We start from the raw sequence: 22,995 nt of genomic DNA, 5'->3' as shown, positions 1-22,995 counted from the left end.
CGTAACCAAATGTAATATTCCCAAAGAATCCCACAAAAGAACGCCACTAAGGGAGCCAGTGGCAATTCAAGGAGACTTGTTTTTCTATTGAAAGAACAAGAAGAATATGTAAAAACTTGTCGTTACACCAGATGTGTTCTTCTTTGTTTATCACAAAACGTATTACTCTGCTTTATTTTATTTTATTTCGCCAGTCTCTAGACTTCCAGACGTTCGTACCACGGCGCCAATCTATATTAAACTTTCTCTCTTCCCCTACTCATTTTTTTTAGTTGAGGTATCTAGAGGATACAGTATACCCTGGCCTAATTTCAAGTAACGTGAAAATTTAGAAGCCCGTACGACAACCCCAGAATGAGAGAGAGAAAAAAAGGAGGGCCAGGATATGGGAAACAACCAATTATCCGAGACAATCCAAGTAAAAAAAAAGAAAGAAAGAACAACAACTTTCATAACACAGCCGGGCAAAATTGTCATACCCCCAGTTATTTTAATCATACGTATAGAAGCAAACTTTTCGAAAGACCGCTTGGGGGAAATGAGCATATGGGAGAAAACACAAAAACAAAAAGCCCGAAGAGTCCAATTTCGTTCCAGACTCAGAACATCGAATAACCAGAAGAAGGAGAAGAAAAATAAAAACTTTCCACACGATTTCCTCAACAGCAGTTTCGGAAAAAATCATAAGCGTCGTCGTCACCGACATTTCCTTTTGGCCCCGTGCGGCCCCATAACGTCGTTTCATCCCAAGAACGCACCTGTGATCCTTTCCGACTCTAAAAATAAGAACAAAAAAAAGAGGAGAATTAAGCGCCAATCGCGTGCCTCCCACCCCTTCCTTCAGATACGCGGTTCGCCGGTTCGACCAATCGCGTGCGACTTCGTAATGTCGCCCACTTTCTGTTTCAAAACTCGGAAAATGCCCCGTCTGTAACGATGAAGCTTGGAATCCATGAAAACACCGTGAGAGGAACACTACACTCCAGATGCATATATATATATATATGTTTCCGCTTCCTGCGGCTAATAAAATGTAGCTTTATTGGCGGAGGGATGTATGGGTACAGAGCGGTGTCTTTGACGAAAAACCTGTAGAAATATGGAAGGTAAATAAGAGCGGGCTTTTAGAATCAATATGGAAAGATATGAGCCAAGTGGTGCGTGTCTGTGAAGTCTCTCTCAAAGAGTACAAGGGGTTACGGTATACATGACCGTCTCTAAGTGCTCAGCGTTTGCTGGAATGTGCGTCTGTTGCAGGGAAATTTTCATGCGCATGAATTTTCAGCACGACCTCGTCGCGGCTTGCGTGCCATTTTTTTTAACTTTGTCGTAATCATCATCATCATCATCATCACCGTGCGCACGAACGTCCTTCTTCGGAAGAAGTGTCTTGTTAGTGCGTGTCTGAGTTGCAAAAACTGAACTAAGTGATCACGCAGGTAAAAGCAGTACAGGAAATATTTACGCCCATGCATGTCGAAAAAAACAGGACAAGATGTTTCCGTGCTACCCTCTTGAAGCAGAACTTCACCGCACATACTTCTCTCCCTGAATTGATGAAAACGAGATGAGGACGCATTTTCTTTTTTTTTTTTTTTTTTTTTTTGTGGGACTTATGGAATTACGTTAATTGATCCTCTGTATGCAATAAGGGGATAAGTCGAAAACCCACAAACCGAGAAAACTGCAAGTGAATATTTTGTAAAATAATTGCTGTTGGGTTTCTTCGAATAACGCAAATGGAAAATCTGTAACAAATATATATGTGTTTATTTACGCTACATGCATGTCCTGTTAACACCGTTTTTGGATGCGTGACTCTGCAGAAATCGAACGAAATGCAGGTGCATGACATATTCCCTTTTTCAACGTAACACCGCACGCACAGGGTTATCGTGCAGAAGACACAATTTTCGCGAGACGGACTTTGATGGTGAACAATGTTGATGCCACCTGTGTGTAGTGGAGCAGCCAGGATCAGGCTTATCATGCTGCTAAACGAGCACGATCTTGAAAATAATGTCCTATATAGAAGACCATAATATGACTTATTAGCTTGGTTCACACGTTTTTTTTTTTTTTTTTTTTTCGATTCCAACGCCCACGGTCACGCTGACACGGTCAAATGAGGGAGAGAGAACATGTCTCTCGAGTGGAAGACGAAGTTCATGTCCGCAACGTAGCAAAATTTAAGCTACACCATTTGTATACATGCCGTTTTTACCGCTTCCGGTTTGGTGCCAAAACGGCATTCGGTTTCACTGCAAACACGCTCTGCGCCAACGACTGTGCCGATTGATACAGTTATCGCTTCTGATTTGAGAAAAGAGAGGGTCGTATACGCCTTTTTCTGGCAATTCAAATTGCCACAAAAAGGCGTACGCCTCCCGTTTTCAACAAATCAGGAAAGCGAAAGATAGAATTCTGCATGGCAGCTAATCCCGAGTGTCCTTAGTCACGGAAGGACCGGAAGTCGTCGTGGCACCGGAAGTTGTGGCGGGGGCTTGTTTATGTTTACCTGAGAATGTCATGTATACGTGTGTATAGAAAAGTGGCCCGATCTGACTGTCCGTCCCGTTGACACACATGCATTTCTCTCGTCTTACTTACCTGCAGCGGGTCAATAAATTGGAATACGGTCCTAAATTTTCTTTTGCAGGTGCATACTGGTATGTAGATGTCATTGCAGCAAAAATACTAAACAGGGGATAAGTCGACTTATCCCCTTCTTGCGTACAGAGGATCAATTGTCACAAAAAGGCGTACGCCCGTGCTTTCCACAAATCAGGAGCGATAACGATATTGTTGTGTGTATTTGACGAGCTGTGTATACAGTGTTCGTAAGAATATTGTTTCTCTCTCGTTATACACTTGTATGTAATCCGATATGGACCTCAGAATTGTGGTGCTGAACCGGCATATTTCCGCCGCTGGAACCAACCAATAATGATGATGTCTATGATAGAAAAAAAAAAGAGAAAGGAAAACAAAAAGAAAACGAAAACTGCACTTCGGCTATCCCTACCACCAATTGCTTCGTTCATATCGTTGTTTTCACAAAAAGACGACAACAACAACAACAATAATAAATTAGGGAGAAGTGATGATGACATGTTTCCTCGTGACGAACGTGACTAATCAACATGCGAAAAGCGGCATCGAAATGTATCCAAATTCAACGACATTGGAGATTTTGTGAGACAGCGCTTGAATGCAGACTCCTTTTGCTCATTTGGGAACCAACCAGAGCACTTAAAAGAGGAGGGGATCAAGGCATCATTGTTTTCACAATAAGTTCAAGGTATATAAAAACAAGAATACTAAGAAGTATGCTACGACTAAGAAACAACCAAGCCCGCTTCTACTGGAAACAAAAAGCGAAAGTCGTGCTCTGGCCGGCAGGACTGCCGTATAAAGTCGACAAATGACAAACGACCCTCACAAACAAGACGGACCCGACGAAAGTCGAGGCTTTTTATATAAAAGAGACGCCATAAAACACCACAAAGGACTCCCCCTCCCGTTTCTCTTTCAATAACTTCCTGTCCGGCCGTAACACACAGCTTCAAATTCTATTTACCAGTATCACGCAGCTTGTATGCTATGTACGTGCTTGAGCAGATGACTTTTTTTTTTCTTGCAGACGACAAAACCGAAACAAAGAGAAAAAAGTTGATTCCAGAACTTCCTCTGACCAATGGGTCCCCCTCCAAACTGAGAAACAAAGTAAACGCAAAGAATGTCTCAAATGCCATCTCAAATTGATATATAGAAAGAAAAAAGCTCAAAAACCTCAAGGCTGAGTAACTTCGAATTTTAAAACGCCGCTGCGTCCTCTGTCGGGAGTTGCTGGTGTCATCTGTCTTTCTCTATGGTGGTCTGTTATTGAAAGAGATGATATGACCACTACTGTTACAAGTGTATTTCAAAGCGCAGTATACACGAAGCTCTGTTTTTTTTTTTCTTCTTCTCCTTTTTGTATTTCTTATTTTTCTTTTTGTGCAGTGAGGCCCGAGTTAGATGACCTTTTTTATTGTTCGGGGCGATTTCATGTGGTTGCGAAATGAAAGAAAGAGGGCGCCCTGGTCGTTTCCGAAATGACCGGAAGTCCCAAACGGAGTTGTCTACTGAAGATGATAGTACGGGTGATAATGACACCCAACACTCTTTTGCGCTGTCATTACACCGTGTCTCGTTATCTTTGTAGAGAACGTTATCGTTTCACAGTGCAAGAAAACCTTAAGCTTGAGGAACGTAAAAAACGACACACACACGAAGCCTTCGTGTGTGTGTGTCGTCTTTTACGTTCCTCAAGCTCAAGGTTTTCTTGCACTATGAATTTTCACCAGAGCCATCCTCTCAGTTGTCTCAACGTTATCGTTTGCTCTTCTCAAGCCTTTGTACTGAGCTCACTCGCACGAAAGTGAACTCATAATTTTTTTTTTCCTTCAACATAATATCAATAAAAGCAGTGCGGCAACGACAAAATACGTGCCAGGACTGCACACAATCTAAAAAGAGAGCTTCTGGGTCGAAGAGAGAGGAGGGCGTACGCCTTTTTGTCTGAATTTTAATATATCGAAATTGACACAAAAAGGCGTACGCCCACACTCTCTCTCCGAATTAGAAGCGATAACCTAACATTATGTGCAATGGTTGGTGCACAGCGTGCTATGCGGTGAAGTTATGTTTTTAGAGTGCACACTAAAAACACTTCACACTCCTCGCTTGTGAATTTTTATCTGATTGTTAATTAATCAATTATTATGACAACTTCACCTCACAAAACGTTCCTCGCAAACTACCATTCCGATCAATTCATTCAATTTGAAATTGAAGGTCTGTGCCTCATTCGAACACTTCGCACTGCATGTATATTAGTGCGACCGGTTATCTCGTCGCAGCGATCCAGAGGTTATGCCGCCATGCTCATCCGTCGTGCCTCTTTCGGGTCGTATTTTATGTATTACTACATCTTTAGGTTCCTACTTTCTTCAATAGAAGACAATGAACCACTCCAAATGGTAGTATTTCGCGAGATATTCTAACTTCAAACAGGCTATCTGAACACCGACATATACTCGTTAGTCCTCCCTTTGCAAAACTTCTTTCTGTGTACGGGAGTGTTGGAATTGATTGACTGAATGGGTTCTGTGCGGAGAGAAGCAGCGAATATGATAAGCGTCTTGTATATGACTGTCGATTTCTTTTTCCTATCTCTTCTACCGTCAACTCCACTTTTCTGTTAGCTGCTTTCCCTGTCTTTCCTTTATTTCTGGCGTGTTATGCGGTGAAGTTCTGAGACAACACATTGTTCATAGCTACGATACAATAGCTACGATGCGCCAAACTAGGTAGTTTATGACTATTTTAAACTGTTAAAACAAAGTGGTAAAAAGGTAAGTGGAAACTAATAAAAACAATAGTTTCAAACTATGTGAAGATTATGACATGATTATAATTCCTTGGCATAACAAATGACAGTAAAAAATCTGTATACCTCTAAAAAAGGGTTTGAGAGGTTCGTCCCCCAGCAATAGGGCTGGGTGGAGTGGTTAAAAACTATCGATAAAAAACGGAGAATTGCCGATGACGATAGTGTTCATATAATGGACATGATATTAAGTGACACACAATGGTAAGTTGTCCCCTCCAGAGCGAACAGGCAGAAAGGTAAAACAAACCTTCACCGCATAGCACGCTGTGCGCCAACCACTGCCACGAATGAACGGGCCTGAATGAATGCAATGTACGACTCTTTGTGTCAAATATCGTGTATCCAAATTGAGACAAAAACGCGTACGCACCTCTCTCTCTTCAAATCGATAACCCTATCATTCGTGGCAATGGTTGGCGCACAGCGTGCCATGCGGTGGACTTATATGTTTTTAGAGTGTAGCCAACCGTAATCCCAAATGACATCGTTTTGTTTTTGTAAAAAAAAAAGCGGCAGGCCTACGCCTTTTTGTGACACTTATGTAGTATGTTAATTCTCATAATAAGTCGTACGCGCCGTACGTTCCACCAATCAGGAGTGATAACGGTATCATTCTATACGCAATCCATATCGATCGATCGCCCCTAATAATCACCTCTCTCATCCCCCTTCATCATTTCATGCCATCTCATCTTCCAGCCACAGTCGACAACAACAAGCTTATCATTAACACCACCACGTGTGAGACACAGGTGTGCCATCTCCCCTTTTCAGTTATCGCCCGCATCTTCACATCTCAGTCCGCGAATGTTCAATTTTATGGGGGGTATATATGGGGGTACATATGATGGACTTTGCATTGACAAACACCCACTATAAGAAAACCTAACAAGAAAGGAACACCCAGCATCACCCAAGGCTGCACAGACAAACGCACCTGGTCCAATCTCCTGCGTTGTCCGAAAGCCCCGCTTCCGCTTACGGAACCACTTCCGGCCTCTCCCCCCCCCCCCCTCCCCACTTATGCCACCTGACGCATCCAAAATCGGCTCTCGGATCCGCCGAAGATTTAAAGAAGAAAATGAGCCACACCTTTTGTGGTTTTCGGGACCCGCACTCTCTCCTTAGAATGTTGGATCACAAAAAAACATAACGGCGATTCGCTAGGGCATTGAAGCTTCACAATATCGGAGGAGATGGCCATGCGTGGAGGTCACACGCGGGCAAAAGTTTGACCTTTCCTTATTTTTTCGCCGTTTCGTTTCTCTATTAACCTTCCTTCTTTAAAACCTCCCCACTATTCCCGTTCCTTTCTCCCGTTTTCTTTTCTCTTTTTTTTAAATTCGCTTGAAGGTGGATGACGCAAAAAGAAACTCACCTTTTTCCCACGCAACTTTGCATTCATCTCGGGATAGAAGCACCGATTTTCGCCGAATTGGAGCGCTCCTGAAAGATTCTTTCCGCACCCGAGTCCATTGTGGCGTCAATCGTACGCCCGTGATGTTTTTCTTTGGCTCAGTTTTTGGACGAAAATTTTCGGGAAGGCGTAGTAACACGGGAATAAAGGTACAATTCCGACATAAGAATGGCCTTCCGTTACCAGCCGTGAGCAAGTCTCTCTCTCCAGTCGAACGAAGTGCACGGTGGCTGTCTGCGAAAGGTGCGCAAGTTTTTGAAAAGGGAAATATTATAGATGAGTTTGTAGCCGATCGAGTTTGTGGTCAGCATACAGCGATATAGACGGGGGGGGGGGGGGAGTTATTATTTCATATTTCGTACTGAGAAGAAAGCAGCCGCAAGATTTCACGCTGGCTGCCCTTTTCCATTTGTCATATTTCTCATATAATGGTGTGTGAGCAGCACAGAGACTTTGTTATATTGGCAAAGTTTCTCTTACAAGGGCAGGAAGTTACCGTCACAACGGAAAGCCTTTTTATCGTTTCGATTTTTTTTACCCTTAACTGACGTACGCGTTCTCGTGTACTTGACACCCTGATAGCTTTCTGATTGAGACTTATAAAATAATTGAGACCCACATATAAATGATGCTGCGACATTCTTCGAGCAGTAAAAATTGTAGACTGCCACCATAGGACCCTGTGTATACGAGCTGCTCTGAAATAATGGGAGTTGGTGTGAAACAACCCTGCTCACAATGGATTGCCTCTGTCTGACGTGACATGTCGTTTGAAGATGGTCTCCCCGAATGAACGAATGTACCCTTATGCACTGTTGAGCAGTCGAAGCAGACAGTCGAAGTTTACGTTTCATAAGAGCATGCACTACTCTAGTCCATATAGCAACAACAACAACAACAAATAAATCGTGACTATGACATGGGGTGACATAACATGCACGCGGTTGTCGCAGCTTTCTACATCAGCGATGTATTCTACCTGTTTGTTAATCTTGAAGTCGCGTCACACTAGCACATGAGGAAATGCACAGGGGACTGGGGCCTCAGAAATTAAGGGGTGTGAGGGTTTACACCATTTGGTTTTACCGACACAATATCGGGACAAAACGTTGATATGGCAGTACCGCTGCCCTCGGATGGGGGAAAAAAAGTACACATCACTGCATTCTCTCTACCTGCCCCATCCCGAAACTTGTAGGAGGTACTTTTCCGATACACACATTTACATTTTCCGATAAGCTGCGTGGTCTCCCCACATAACAATACATGCGCCACAACGTGCCGGCATGCTGGCTCAATTCATATAACCAGATTGTTCAGCAAAGCTTGAGTTATTCGGTTCGAGGCTTGTGCCAACTGCGCAACTCCAAAAGAATCCTTGCAAGTGACTGACTTTTTATTATCGATTCTATTACTGTCCGCTGAATGTGCGTGCCAATCAAAACGTCCCACGATGCATGCTCCGTGTGGACAGGTATCATCTTCCACGTGCACTGAGACCGAACAACAACACTTTATTTCGGTGCATACAGACGTGAACTGATGGAGAGCGTACAGCAGGAAGAGGAGAACATTAGTACGCGTCCGAGGACGACTTCAGGCTGAAATGCGGACTCGTCTGTCTGGAAAGACGGGAAACCGGTAGGTTCCGTAGAAAAGTAACAGAAAACTAACCGATTCCACCACCTGGTAGTGTCCTTAGCATAGTGTCCTCAGTGTCCGTAGTGTGTCCTTAGCGACGAAGGACATGTACACGTTTCCTGACCAACGATGCAGCCTCACATTCTTCCTCGTGAACGTTCACGTGGCTGACAGAGTCTACCTGCCGTTTCAACAATTTTGTTCCGCCCATAGCATCGCACTCAGTACCTGCTGCACCTTTGTGCTGAAAGACGTCATTTCTCCCTAGCTGCCCCTTTCTTGCACAAAAACGTGCACTTACACGGCGTGCACGCATTCGTATCTGTACTTCCGAAGAACCATCATTGTGCATACTACCCGTACAAATATACAAGCTTATGAATACAGAGCACCAGAGAGAGAAGGGTATGTATAGAGTATGCGAGATTCTTGGCGTGCGATTTCCGCCGTCATCCGCCCGCTGCCACTTCCTAAACAGATTATGAGCCGCATTGCTGTCCCCACCCATGCGGGGTAAGGCGCCACCAACGCAGGAAGTACATGGCAGCTCGACTGCAGGTACGACATCGAGCAGACGAGACAAGAATTCCCCTGTGGGGGAGGTTTTGCAGTGTGATCGTGTTAGCTGTTTTGTGAGAAATACTGATTGGTACATGAAGTGTCTTTGTAATCGATAAAATGTTGTGTGGCGTCGAGGGTATACGTCGTGGTCACGCTGTGTCACTGATAGTTTGAGTTTGATACTGACCTGCGTACTGCGCGTACAACGCTCACCTCAGAGCAGAGGAGTGAAGCTATAAGTTTTGGTTACGGAAGTTTCTTCCAATTGGTCGACAAGAGAGCGACGCCATATCCTTGTGTATACATATTGTTGCTCTGCTTTCGTGGCGGCTGGACCTACCTGTGCGAGACCTTGTAATTGACTTATTTATTCCATGTTAGAACGCTACGCAACTATACGGCTCTGAGCGGCGTATAGTCGTGGACAGATGGAGAGAGGACAGCAGGAAGGAATGAGAGACAGGGGGGAATATATGTTTATTAAGGGAGGGAAGGGTTCTCCTGCGCTACGGCGGCTTGCTATTCCCAGCAAAGAAAGAAAAAAGAAAGAAAAGAAAACAAAAAGAAAAAGAAAAACAAACAACAGGGGTAAGTATGTATGCTGGGCTGACTTCAGTGAGAACTGGGCCGACATCCACCCGGAAACTCTGCCGGAAAACACAGGGAGAGCCTCGGTCAGCACTGCTGGTAGTAGGATTCGAACCCACTACCATCAAAGAGCGGACGCTTTTATCCATATACGACCATGCCGTTAGCCCTTGTAATTGCAATTTACAGGTATATTATGAATGGGGTTGTAATTCTCAATTTGGTGTTCTCTTCTAATATCTGCTGTAAAAAGCGCCTCTTTTTGGGTTCTGCTATCCTCCGCCACCGCCTCTGCGCGCACGCTTCGAACCGAGGGAGCAGACGATAACTACTCCACCGGAACCCCACGCACTTGTATACTTCCCTCGAAAGGGTCGGCGTCGCGCAAACCGAGCAAGGAGAAGTTCACATAATATAGAGGTCATTGTGCGACGTATACGCTGATAGAGCAAGTGCGTAACGTTTTCGAGTGTGGCGTAAAATATTCCACTGCGGAGCAATAGGGGACTTCCCTGAGAGAATACCACAGCTTTGCACTGTGAGAAGAATGTTGTTAGAAAGGAGGAGAAGGTCTTCAAACTGCTTCGATTGCTCCTCTCTTGCCCAGAGTTCAGTTTTCTTGCGTTGTGTCGTAAGAGACAAGATGAGTAAGATATTGAGGAAGCGGACGACGAACTCTGGAATGAACAGCGTGGAATGAATGTTGGGTTTGGGGTTGAGTATAGTGAATGTCTGATGGTGTAGTAAAGCTTGTTCCCCAAAAACGCTCCTATACAGGGTGTTTCTGTTTTATTCGTTACAGATTTTTGTAGAAAGCTATGAGAGCATAGCAAAAGGTATGTGAGCATAGATGCTAAGAGAGCATAGCGAAAGCTATGTTAGCATATAGGTGCTATGAGAACATAGCAAAAGCTATGTTAGCATAAATGCTATGAGAGCATAGCCAGGCCTATGCCAGCATACAAAAGCTATGTTAGCATGTATATGCTATGAGAGCATAGCTAAAGCTAAGTGAGCATAGATTCTATGAGAGCCCGTAGCCCTGAAGACCGTAGTCCCGATGAGGACTTGGCACCGCAACGCCGTGTGCCAGGGCACACACCGAGCCTCTCCGGGTCAACCGCCACACTAACCTGGGCAACTCCTGATTACCGCCAGACGGTACTGACAGGTTGTCTGGCGGCTGATCAAGAGTTGAGACGTATTGTAGTGGTGTTGGACTGCATCATTAAACCTTCTCTTGAATACGGCCCAGTCAACATCTGCTTGTGTTTTTTAAGATCCTTTATGGTCCAATACGGGAAGTGCAGCCTGTGGATAGCCTCCTTTACGTTCTTACTCGTCTAATCCGGAAACCTAGCTGTTAGGGAGTTTTCGTACGTCAGGAGCACTCTGCAAAAACTATACGACGAAGGATGTTGTCATATCCAAGCTCAGCAATGATATATGACAACCGCTAAAAAAAAGGAAGAAAAAGGACAGCGCGATTCTTATCTTATTTTTGAAACCGTTGTCGCGAACATTCTCCGATACAAAAATTACTCATTAAAAAGTTTAGATGACGTGGTCCTAAGATTTTACAAGATAGCGAGCATCAAGATGTTGCTGTTCAACCGTGTCGCTTTCTTTGTTTGCCTTCACTCGTGGCAGCAATGAAAAAAACACACAGAAGCTGAAGATAAGAATGGGTGAAACATGGCTGTGTCGTTGAAGAAAACAACGAAAGAAGAAAATGAAAAGTGAAACGAACGAGGCATTGTCGATGCAAATCGTCGTGCATGGCACGGGCGCTCGATGACGCCTCCCTCCTTCGCATCACCGACGCAGTTTGAGGCATCTGTCTCCACGACTGTCATTCATACTATACTTCTTTTTGTCGACCTAATCCAGTCCAACTACCAGGTACACACAAGATTGACGGATCACACGCGAGGATAATGATAACCCGTGGCTTCCGACGCGGTTAAAAACGGACGAAATGTGAGAGGCGTAATGAGACTTATCTTGGCTTGTCTTGACTCAATTTGTCATGTCTTTTGTCTTTTTATGGTGAAGTTGATCCACCAACTTGACTGTCGGTTTTCGCTATTTATCTTGTAACGAACACAAATATGCCACCAGATCGATAAAACGGAACACCCTTTTCTTCTTTTTCTTTTCCTTTTCTTCTTTTATTGGATAGCAAGCCGACTTCTGTCTGGCTGACCTTTTTTCCCTCCAAGCGACTCCAGCCAAGCTCAGCACCACCAACAACAAAGGAATGAAACCCTGAAACGTGTGCCTGCAATGTAATTTTGATTGATTTATTTATTGATTGCAATGTAATTTTCATATCAGCATCTAGGTTCATTGCTAGATACTAGGTTGATGTATTTTGAACGCTTTACCCCATGGATCGCATTGTCCAGTTTTCTAGCTACGTCCTCATGTAAAGTCACAAACTGAGAAAGCTACACTTATGCGTCTGGATGAAGAGCGCTGATCGAGCACGGGGAGAGAGTGGCTACACGAAAGTGTTCGGGGTCGGGTTTAAGATGTATTACACGTAATGTTTCCCCAGACGTGGACAGGCTCACAAGCGGTCCAGAGCAACAAATCCCGTCCCACGTTCTGCGACATCACACGCTCCGTGCACGTGCATCGCATTTTATGCAGAGGGATACTGATGATGATACTGATGATGGGATACTGATATGCCCATAGGATCAGGCAAGTCTCGATGCACGGCTCAAGAAGTATAGGAGACCATTGATTTACGTGCGATTTTCCAGTCGCGTTGTGTAGCATGCATTTATGAAGCGAAGTTCACAGGTTCAGCAGGTCATTACCACCGAGAATCCATTCTTATTGGGACAAATGTATGGTGCACACAGTTCAACGGAGCCAAATGTGTGCTCGTTCATGATACCTTCATGGCCATGGTGAAGAAAGGCGGCTGGATCGAATCCTGCCATAGGTTGTGAAGACTTTCCAGACGGATGTATAGGCACATTTCCCGCTGAAGTTGGTCCAGGACACGTACTAACCCCCTCTGTTCCCTACTGTTTCCCGCTGTCCTCTCCAGTGGTTTATCCAGAATCCCAAGCATGGAGGTGTGTTGGAAGGGGGGGGGGGGTCGTTATTATAGTTCCGTCATTACAGCTTAACATATCATTACCGACATGTGTCTAAAGCTGAAATCGCAAGGGCACCCCCCTGTAGGGGTTACACAGGTGAAAAAGTTAGGGGGGTGTCACTGAACATTTGGGAGGTGTTAGGGGTTGTAGGGGGGGTCTGGATAAATCACTGGTCCTCTCTCTACAGATGATCTGTCCACGTGCTGTTTCGTAATATAGTGAAGATTGACGGCGGGTACCATCATACATCATAGCGGGATGTGTCTCTCGATCGGCACTCTTAACACAGAACTTTACTATATAACACTCGAGAGTGGGAGGTGACGCACCTTCGAATCCCTGCACCGGCTGTGCTGTCTGGGGTTTTCCTGCAGACTTTCCCTCCACTCCTCTCGCCATCTGTCCACGCCTGTAAGACGCTCATAGCCACAGTTGCTTCGCAGCGCTAACGGAATTAAACAAAATAAACTATATAGAAAACGCTGAACGCCAACCTTTGCACAGAATGATAATTGTTATCACTTCTCGTATGAAGAAAGGGCGTACGCCCTTTTGTGGCAATTAGCATGACTGCGTAAGTGTCACAAAAAGGCGTACGCTCCGCTCTTTCCACGAACCAGCCGTGGCCTTCACCATGTTCTGCATGACTGTATGAATGTCACAAAAATGTGTGTGGTAAGGTGGGGCAAAACGAGACGCCGTGTGTCACAGAACCGCGTTGCTCCATCAACTTGAAACTTTACACTCATAGGTGGTTCTGCATGGGCGCGGTAAGCAGAGCGGAGTGCGCTCCTCTTTACTAAACGAGACATCTCCCTTTGCGGAGTGTGGCGCTCACGCGCTCCTACCCACAAGTTGGAGTGCTTCTCGCGCTCTTCACCCTTCTCTCCGGTTGCACCCACCTGCATCTTGACTAATCTTTTTAAGGCTGCAGGGCTGCTGACAGCCGGATCAGAAGACGGCACCATTCAATGACACCTAGAGGCCGATAGAGGCGCTTCGCACCCGTCGGTCTCTGGAGCGAAAAGGTCTCCGGAGCGAAAGGGTTCACGCTCTTCAACAAGAACAGCCCTTTTGGATCCTACCGCACCCGGAAGTATACACAGACATTTCTGGAATCAATAAGAAATCAGAAACGGACACCTCCGTGCTCAAGACACTGTGCTTAGCATACCTTCAGGACACCTTCTCATCAAGAACAGCTGTCTTTACAAATAGTTCCTGTACAGGAGACAGATCTGCAAGTGGTTTTATTACTGAAACCATGTAGAAGGGATACAGGCTCTCACATGGCACCTCATCTGCCGCTTCTGAATTACACGGTATATTCAAAGCACTATGCCACATCAAAAAATCTCACCCGAAAACTTGGCTCATCTGCACAGATTCGACGTCAAATCATGACAGATCATAAAAAAAAAATGTGATTTTAATTATCTGGTGTACAATATTCTCAACACCCTCAGCGATGCCATACAGTCAGGTCACAGTGTAACACTTCAGTGGATCCCCTTCCACTGTGGTATATCAGGGAATGAAGCAGCAGACAAACCAGCCAAGGAAGCTCTAAGCAAGTCAAAGATCAGCGCCATACCTTTCTCGAAAGTCGACTCCAAAGCCTATCTAAGGAAAACGAGACCCAAAAATCCAGAGAACTCTGGAAGGCATACCTCCGACCAACTGATTATCTCTCCTTCATCGATCCCAATTTGAGAGCTATCGTCTAAGACCACTGCAAACAGCCATCCACAGAATCCGCCTAGGTCAGCTCTATTCACGGACAGCACACTACAGAATGAAGCTCACATCAACTTCGTTATGCCTGCACCACTCCGGAAGACACACTTAACATAATCATGCAGTGTCCATTTTACGAAACTCACAGAGAACGACTTCAGGACTGTGCTTGATAAGCTTGACTCCCGACCTTTCAGCTTCTGCAAACTATTTGGTTACCGGCGCTGCAAACAAAGCAGCAAGTGAAAGCTATGAAAGCCCTCTGCGCATTTTAAAAGACAGCGGTATGGTCAACCACTATTAAACCGTTACCGTGCTGATGTGAAAATGAGAGACTGAAGGAAACAGTGACGCTCGCGTCAGAGCGTCGCACGTTCAAGTCACCTCTTCGCAATTACGCAGAAGCTTAAAAGAAATGGAGCTGCAGTTACCCACCAGCGAGACCACATAGCTCCAGAAACCATCCAGTTATTCGAAGAAGGAGGAGGACAGAGTGGACGTACAGTCACTAAATAGGGAGCAGAGTAGCGACACTGAGCTACGCCGGCGGGCGAACCCGCCATTTTGGGTCCGGCGCCGCTACGTCGCCTAGCAATGGGACGACAATCTCCCCCTTCTCCGCACGAGAACAGCGCGCAGTCAGCCAGTTCGCAACCCAGGAAACCGGTTTTGGATGGAGGGGACTCAACATGGACGGCGCGTTCTTGTAAGGAGAAACCACGTGACACGATCGCCCCAATGGCGGGCACCGAACGGCGGTTCCGGCGCGGAAAACGAATGCGATACTCTGTACCCCTATTTAGTGACCCGAAGTGCACGGAGCGCGCTCTACAGAGCCTCTACTTAACACGCCCCATGACTGCTTGATCTCACGGGAGAATAGATCTCTCCCTGTTTGTAAACAAATGACGTCATAGTGTTCGACAGTGCCATCAATTTGGTAGAGTTGAACAACGCTCGAAGCTAGAGGCGAACAAGGTTGCGGCCCAAACCCACGGTCTTGAGGGGTCCGAGATGGTCCCTGAAAGGGACGTGACCTTCGGTCTTACATTTCTTTCAATAGGAGGCAGCGAACAAGTGGCCATTCGTGGAATCCAGCCCTCCCCTTCCGATTTGTTTCGGTTTCGGTTTGTCTACCAGCGTCATGATGACGTTTCTCGGGTAGAGGTCTATTGTACGGATTCGTGTATGTGTTGAAGAGAAAAACAAAAATGTGGGTTGCTTCTGCCTGGAGAGCGAAGACCCACCAAAAAGGCGCAATTTTCTGTAGTCATTTTTCTTGTCATCTGTGTACTACCGTTACGCAGGCTTATTCTGTCAATGTAGGTGCACATTATATTTATTAATTCATTGATCCAGAGATACGAAAAATATGGGCTCTCTGGGTTTTCCAGTTTTGAACAGAAAAAATAATTCATCTGAGTATACGCACTGGGCAAGACGCGACATTTAGAAACGGGATAAGTCACATATTAGGTGGCTTTATTTATATGCGTGTTCCTCAGGTATATTTCCTAGGATGGTTGGGGCTTAAAAACGAAAAACAAATAGTGCTTCATGCTAAAGAAGCCAGTAAAACAGAGGCGCACACAAAAACGAGTTTAGTAAAAAATGTTTAGTAAAACACATTGGACTTCCCTGTTTGCAAAGGAAAGTGGAGGTTCTGCGTGGATCCAGGCACAGCGCGCGGACAATGGGGTCACGAGAACTGCACAGGAGCACATGGAGTGCATTTTATTTGCTTCGGTTGTAAAGACTAAGTCATATAGCTCGTTTCCCTAGGTTGTCGACATCTCCTTTGTGTGAATAAACATATACCCCCCCCCCCCCCCCCCCCTAGGTTGTCTCATTTTGCCCCACTCTCTGTTCCGTTTTACCCCGAGAGTCGGGACAAAGTGAGACAATTCCGAGTTTTTCAACTTCCTATATTTTTATCTGGCGAGTACTGGTTTCCCTTTTTTTTTTCCTATTTACGTTTTGGAACCTGTAGACTCCAGGGTATCCAGAGAACGCTCATCTGGTCTTCTTATCTCTCTCTTTTCTATTTTTTTAACTGTAAAAATAAAAGAATACCATTCAATAGGCCTCTACCCGAGAAACGTCATCATGACGTTGGTAGACAGACTGAAACTGAAACAAATCGTAAGGGGAGAGTTGTGTTCCTCAAATGGGCACTTGTTCGCTGCCTCCTCTTGAAAGAAAAGTAGGACAGAAGGTCGCGTCTCTTTTAGGGACCACAGTAATCCCCTCAATACCGTGGCTTTCGGGCGCGACCTTGTTCGCCCCTAGCTTCGAGTGTAGTTCAAGTCTACCAAATTGGTGGCGCTGTCGAGCACTATGACGTCATTTGTTTACAAACAGGGAGAGGTCTATTGCAAATTTCTGTCTCGTTTTACCCCACATTACCTTACATCTCTTACCAAAGTGCAAAGTTGGGGTAGTTGGTATAACATATAACATCACCAGTTTAGGCTGCCAAGGGGACGACGGACAAAGAAGACGACAGCTGTTTCTGTTGTGTGTCGCCTTCTTTGCCCGTGGTTCCCTTGGCAGCCTAAACTAGTGATCCTACACCTCTTGTTTTCAGCAAATCAGGGGAGAGAACGATATCATTTGGGATGGTAGCTGCCTAGGAACGTGTTATGAGGGGAAGTTCACCCTTATAGCAGCACACACAAACTCTCCACGCAATAACTGGACCAGTCTGCTATCGCAGACACTCTCACTCACTCCCCCTTCCATTTTTATCTGCCTGTCGCCTTTCAGTTTATTTATTTAGCGATACTTTCTTCCCTCTCCGATAGCTTTCTTGGAGCTTTTCTTCAACGTCACACTCTCGTTGGGGTGGGGCGGGGGGGGGGGGGGGTTGATGTAGAGGGAAAGGTGCAGTCAGCCTGCTCTGAAGTACACTCACGTTGCGTCGCGTAGATTCTTTTAAATACTTATTCTGTTCCATATTTCTTTTACTCTTCCAACAAACACACGTCGCTCGTAACGGACACTCGTGCCAGTGACGTGTCCCTATCATCTCCTTCTTTCCCCAATATTTTTGTCTCGTGCCAGCCTTTCTGGCGACCGGGACTACAGAAAAACAAAATCGGGAAAAGAGACGAAAATCCCAGCCCGAAATCTTCCAGCGTACACCTTGCGTCATTTTCCCCCCTCTTCCTCGCCATCTTTCCTCCACCCTTTTCTTCCTTTCCAAAGGAAACTTTTTGATGAATTTTTCCGTCCTTCACGTTATTCTTCCATATGCAGATGCGCGCATACATATATGTATATGTGTATTTTTATCGACATCTTGTTCTTCGCTTCTGCAACTCCAGTTTAGAGCTTAGCGTACCACGTTTCTCTTCCAAATAAATAAAGAGAAATGTCTCGAGGAATAAAAAGAAAATATGTAGAAAAACTCTTCTCCTTCTCCCGGTGTGTCTCCTGAGTATCACCCCTTTTCCTGTTAGCTCAGCTTTTTTCGAAAAGTCCTCCCTCCGCTGTTCTTCATCTTCGTCGCCGCTGCCTCTTCTTTCCGTTTTTCTTTTATTTTTTTGCCTTCCTTGTTTCTTTTTTTTTCTTTTTTACTACGCGATTTGCATACTTTCCAAAATACAAGCCCGCGCGTTTTTCTCTTTCCCGCGTGATCTTTTGGAAGGGGGAGTGACCGGCAAGAACTTAACCCTCATATAGCTCGGCGAGACGCGAAATACATGCGTGCATGCACATAGACCTATCCGTATACATATGCACGGAGATCCATACGAGGGAGAGAGGGAAATAAATAGGCAGATGAGATTCGGAAAGTGCGAGTGAGAACTTGTAAGTCGGAATGGCGAAAGGGAGGGAGGGAGGGAAAGGGTGAGACAGGTTAGAAGGTATTGCAGATATATCGACGAAAACGGCGGACATACGGGAGGCGTAAAAGCTTTCTACGTAAAATGAAATTGAAAGTTCTTTCGGGAACTTGGTTCTTTCTCTATACTCGATTTTTTACTTCTTTCTAGGAAGTGGGATGCGCAGTTGTAGATTTTTATTACGTCGAACGAAACAGTTTTGAATAGAAGCTTCCATAGGTAGTGTTCAACGTGCATGGACTATAGATGCGCAAAGATAAGAAGGACGGACTCTGCAACAAGATAATATTTCAGGAAGTCGAATGGCATTGACGAAGCAGCAGCCATTTTTCTCGGTTGCGAAAATAGTGAGTGCCATGCAAATTACACGGAAATGGAAAAATTACAAATTACATGGAAACTTATTCAAGAAGTTTTTGACGTCGAATACGTTGTTTACTGCGGACTAGTCCGACTGAACCGGCGGGACTCGAGCTGCGAAACCCGTCAACTCACCGCGTATCTGCACGAATGACGTCATCTGGCAAGTTGTCGGCAGAGGAGAGCGAGGAGGAAAGCACGCGCGAAAAAGGTATCGCCGAAGACATGTATAGAGTTTATCCGAACGACGCTGGATGGAATGATAAAAGTTTTGTTAGAAAACGCGAAAGAGCGCGCTCTTGGTGCTGTTGCTAACAGGCGACACAAGCAGACGAGCAGTGGAAGATGGAATATTCTGCGGCGAGCGGACAGAGTGTTTCGGAGGAGCAAGGCACGACGTAACGCTATGCGGAGACTCAGCTACATCTCTGACGTTGTCTTTTCTCTTTTCGTACTTGAGTAACGGGAGTATTTCCGTTACTCAAATAGTTTCGTTTCCGTTTTTGATAAAGGCCTTTTAATTTCGCTTCCGTTACGTTTCCGTTACCGTTTCCCGTAACGGAATGGTTCTTATGGAGCTGCGACTCGACACCTCCTTTCGTCTAAGTGGTGCTGCGTGTACACCTTCCGGGGCTGCAAAGTAAATACGTCGAAACGTGTCTGCTTTTTGCATAGTGTCCTGTTGAAATTCTGAGTTCAACATGGGTACAGCCAGATCTCCTTTCCATGGTCGTACCCACAGATGGGCGCTATTAATACTGTCATGTCAAAGTGAAACGAAAAAGTCATAGACAAGCGTCCTCATACTGTCAAAGTGTCTTGTGCATGTGTATCTCTTCCATCCTGAGGATCCCGCGCGTTGCGTTTCGCATGCTATCGCGTGGCAGTCAGACCATGTAGTGCAGGGTATAGTCCTTACAAAATAAAGTATATTTTGATTATGATTATGACCACGTCGCTGTGTAACAGTAATGACCATTGCCCAAATGCGTTACCAGACGATCGTTTCTGTTTCCGTCTCTGTTTCTGGTGATGGAAGAACGTGGTATGCGTTTTCACTACCAGTTCCAATTTCGGTACCATTGCAGTTTCCGTCCATACTTATGGCAAATTCGCTTGATCAAAATGTGACAATAACACGGCTTGCTAGGAATTTCGCTAGCAAGGCGCCCCCACCAGGTCACGTGACCGGTGACCCTAACATGGGTGCCCAGAAGCGAGGGCCCATGGGCGGTTTTAGTCGCTTGGATCACGCTAGGGGCATCGCGGTCGCTCGTGTTCCGGTCCCATCGTCTGCTAAACCCACGCTAGCTTCGACGTACGGGCCAATGCGGGCCCTCGCGGTGCGGATGTGAAAACACGGGATATAGCTGGGCAACCCGCTGCCCGAATGGCTAGGCGAAAAGAGTGCTAGCTTGCGAATTCCTGGCGCTATAGGAAACCGCCACGACAACACGCGCGATAGTCACGTTTTGACCAAGAGAACGCAATTGTTTAGTATCTGCATTACACAACACAACCGTAATAAATGGTGGGAAAATAAGGATGACATGTGATGCTTCTCGCAATTACAATTGCGCAATTAAAAAATTTGAAAAAATTGCGCAATTGAAAACGCAAGCTATAGTATAGGATGCAAGTATTCGGTATTAAGAAGAGATACCGGTACAGAAATTCACGAGTTGCATTCAATTGGGCCGAAGCACACGATGTATAAGAACATGCCGTTTACGTGTTCTTTTTTTTTTTTTTTTTTGCAGGTCTGCAATCAAGAAAGTACGGATAGGAATAAGGAACTGTCTAAAAGCTCACATAACACTTGTGACAACTAATGTTACCAAAACATTTGTCATTTTCGCCCTTCGAGAACGGGGACTAAAAACAAAGCAGCGATACCTGGCCACCTCAACGCTTAGGCACGCACCGAATAAAGACTGTCTCTGGCGAGTTGGAAGTGAAAAATCGTTTTTCTCATTTTCTCTTCGCCGGTCCGTCTGGTAGCACCAATAAATCTGGTTGCACGGACGATTTCACCTGAGAGTTCTCGTAGCCACTGGTCCGGAACCGTGGACGGAGCTCGCGACAGTCCCTCTGCCATCACATACTGAAAGTCACCAACTCTTTGAGAAGTTCGAGAAACTTGTGCGACCACAGCACTTTACCCCGTTTGAGTTTGATGTGGCAGAATGACTGTGTTCTGCTGCTGCACTGCGAAACATTAAGACAGAAGTATAGATAGGGCATCTTGCACGTATACAGGTATACGTGGTAGGGGTACGCTATAGCAAGGGGACTCGTATAAATTCAGAACTTCAAAACATAACGCGCTTAGGACCGATAGCTGCACAGAATAACACAGTTATCAGCCCTGGAGAAAGCAGATTTACGCTTCCCTATATTACGTGCGTATGAAACTGTCACACAAAAGGCGTACGCCCTCCAATCTTCAATAAGTCTTGAGATAGAGCGATACCACTCGGTATTATTATGTTATGTGGTGAAGTTCTGTTTTCAGGGGTCTTAGAAGACGTTGCTCACGGGTTGTTCATTTACCAGAATATGGCTTGAAGTATTGGATATACCAAGAATGCCCCATAAGTTCTCAGACTGCCCCAGAAGAAAGAGTTCTAGATGAATGGACTAATGTTGGTTTTCAACGGAGTCCCCGCCAGGTTAGACACACTGCGTCCAACAATGCTCCAGTGCTTGGATGTCCCCCTGCCAGTCTCGGTGGATCTGTCGGTAGCCTGTCCGCCTGAAGGTCCCAAGGATGGGTGCTCCATCCCGGCCGAGGACGCCAGCAACTTGGTGGCAAGTTGCAGGGGGACGTCAAATGTGGTGTGCCGTGTGCTGAGCTTTCGGCGCTCGTTAATCCGCAGGCGGTCCACTGTGGCGTCGCTCATTATCACAGTTGTCTCGCGACGTAAAGCCACCAATTACCAGCTTGAATCCCCGTGAAAGAAAAAGAAAAAAATCGGAAGCTTGGTTCTCCAAAAAGCGAATCAAGAATGACACCACCACTGGGAAAGTGGATACCAGAGAGATTCCTTTTCATCTTGAGGAACAGGCGATGGGGCGAGACGACGGTGTCCGATGTTGCGAGATCTCTCAAGTATAGGATGGATGGTTGAACACAGAAGGAAAAAAAATGGGGGGGGGGGGAGGGCGATGGACCGGATGGCAAAGGAGCGGTCGCAAACACGTCCAGCACATACTGCTGTCCACCTGAAATGGAGAATGGATTTGAATCTGGAATACAGGAGTGGATGGTAGCCATGGCACAGCAGTACGTTGTGGGAGCGCACTGTCCCAATGGAACAAGACCCCGTCCCGCAGCATACCGCGTCTTTCTGGGCTTGATGACGTCCCGTAAGCGATGAGTCAGGGTTGCGTAGTAGTCCCTTGTGATGGTGTGCCCTTTCTTAAGGTAATCGATTAGCAGCACGCCCTCTGAATACCAGAATATCGTGGCCATCACCTTTCCTGCTGATGGCACAGACCTTCTTCGGTGGTGGGGAGAAGGAGTGTTTGGACAGAGCTTTTCTCTCGGGCTGGAACCCGAGTGGTGAACCCAGGTTTCGTCCAAAGCCACAAACCGGGCACAAAAGTTCGTGGGATGTGATCAGCTGAGGCAAGAACTTAATATTGTCCCCGAATGTGGTGTAGCACGTGTTATTTGATCATGCGTGAGCAATCTCGGAACCATCTGACAGAGACCTTGTGCATGTAAAAGGTATCGGGTCAACTGGGAGCTGAGCTGTGCTCTGGATATATGTCTGTCACCTGAGCAATGGTCCAAATCCTCACTCCGCGACTTTCCGGGACCTCATCGTGATGCAGACGATGGATTTCTTGCGCGAACACTTCCGGAGGATTGCCAAGACGGAGGCCGTCTTCAAGGTTATCCCGTCCACGCTTGGATTCCGCGGGTCACTGCTTCAGGGTGCTGTAGTATGGGGTCACCCTCCCCTAATGCCGCCATCATGTCCTGGTGGATGCCTGAAGTATATAGGAGGCTACGCCTGAAGAAGTAAGCCCCTTCCGACACTTCTAAGGGAACTGAGGTCGGCCCAGGACGCACATTCCCCCAGAGCGGTAGTCGTGACGTTGCGCACGTCTGTGAGGCCGACAACGGCGAGCTCTTTCATTAGCGCCACCACCACCCCTTCCGACACAAATATTGTTATTATTATTATTATAATGGCCGTGAGCCGCTACTCCGACGACATGGTCGCATAGTCGCATTATTTCCGTTGATGGGCACTAATAAATAAATAAATAAATAGGGGT

Source organism: Ornithodoros turicata, chromosome 6 (assembly GCF_037126465.1).
Source record: "Ornithodoros turicata isolate Travis chromosome 6, ASM3712646v1, whole genome shotgun sequence".
NCBI classification, from domain to species: Eukaryota; Metazoa; Arthropoda; class Arachnida; order Ixodida; family Argasidae; genus Ornithodoros; species Ornithodoros turicata.
The sequence above is the reverse complement of the archived record's forward strand: the minus strand, read 5'-3'. Positions refer to the sequence as shown.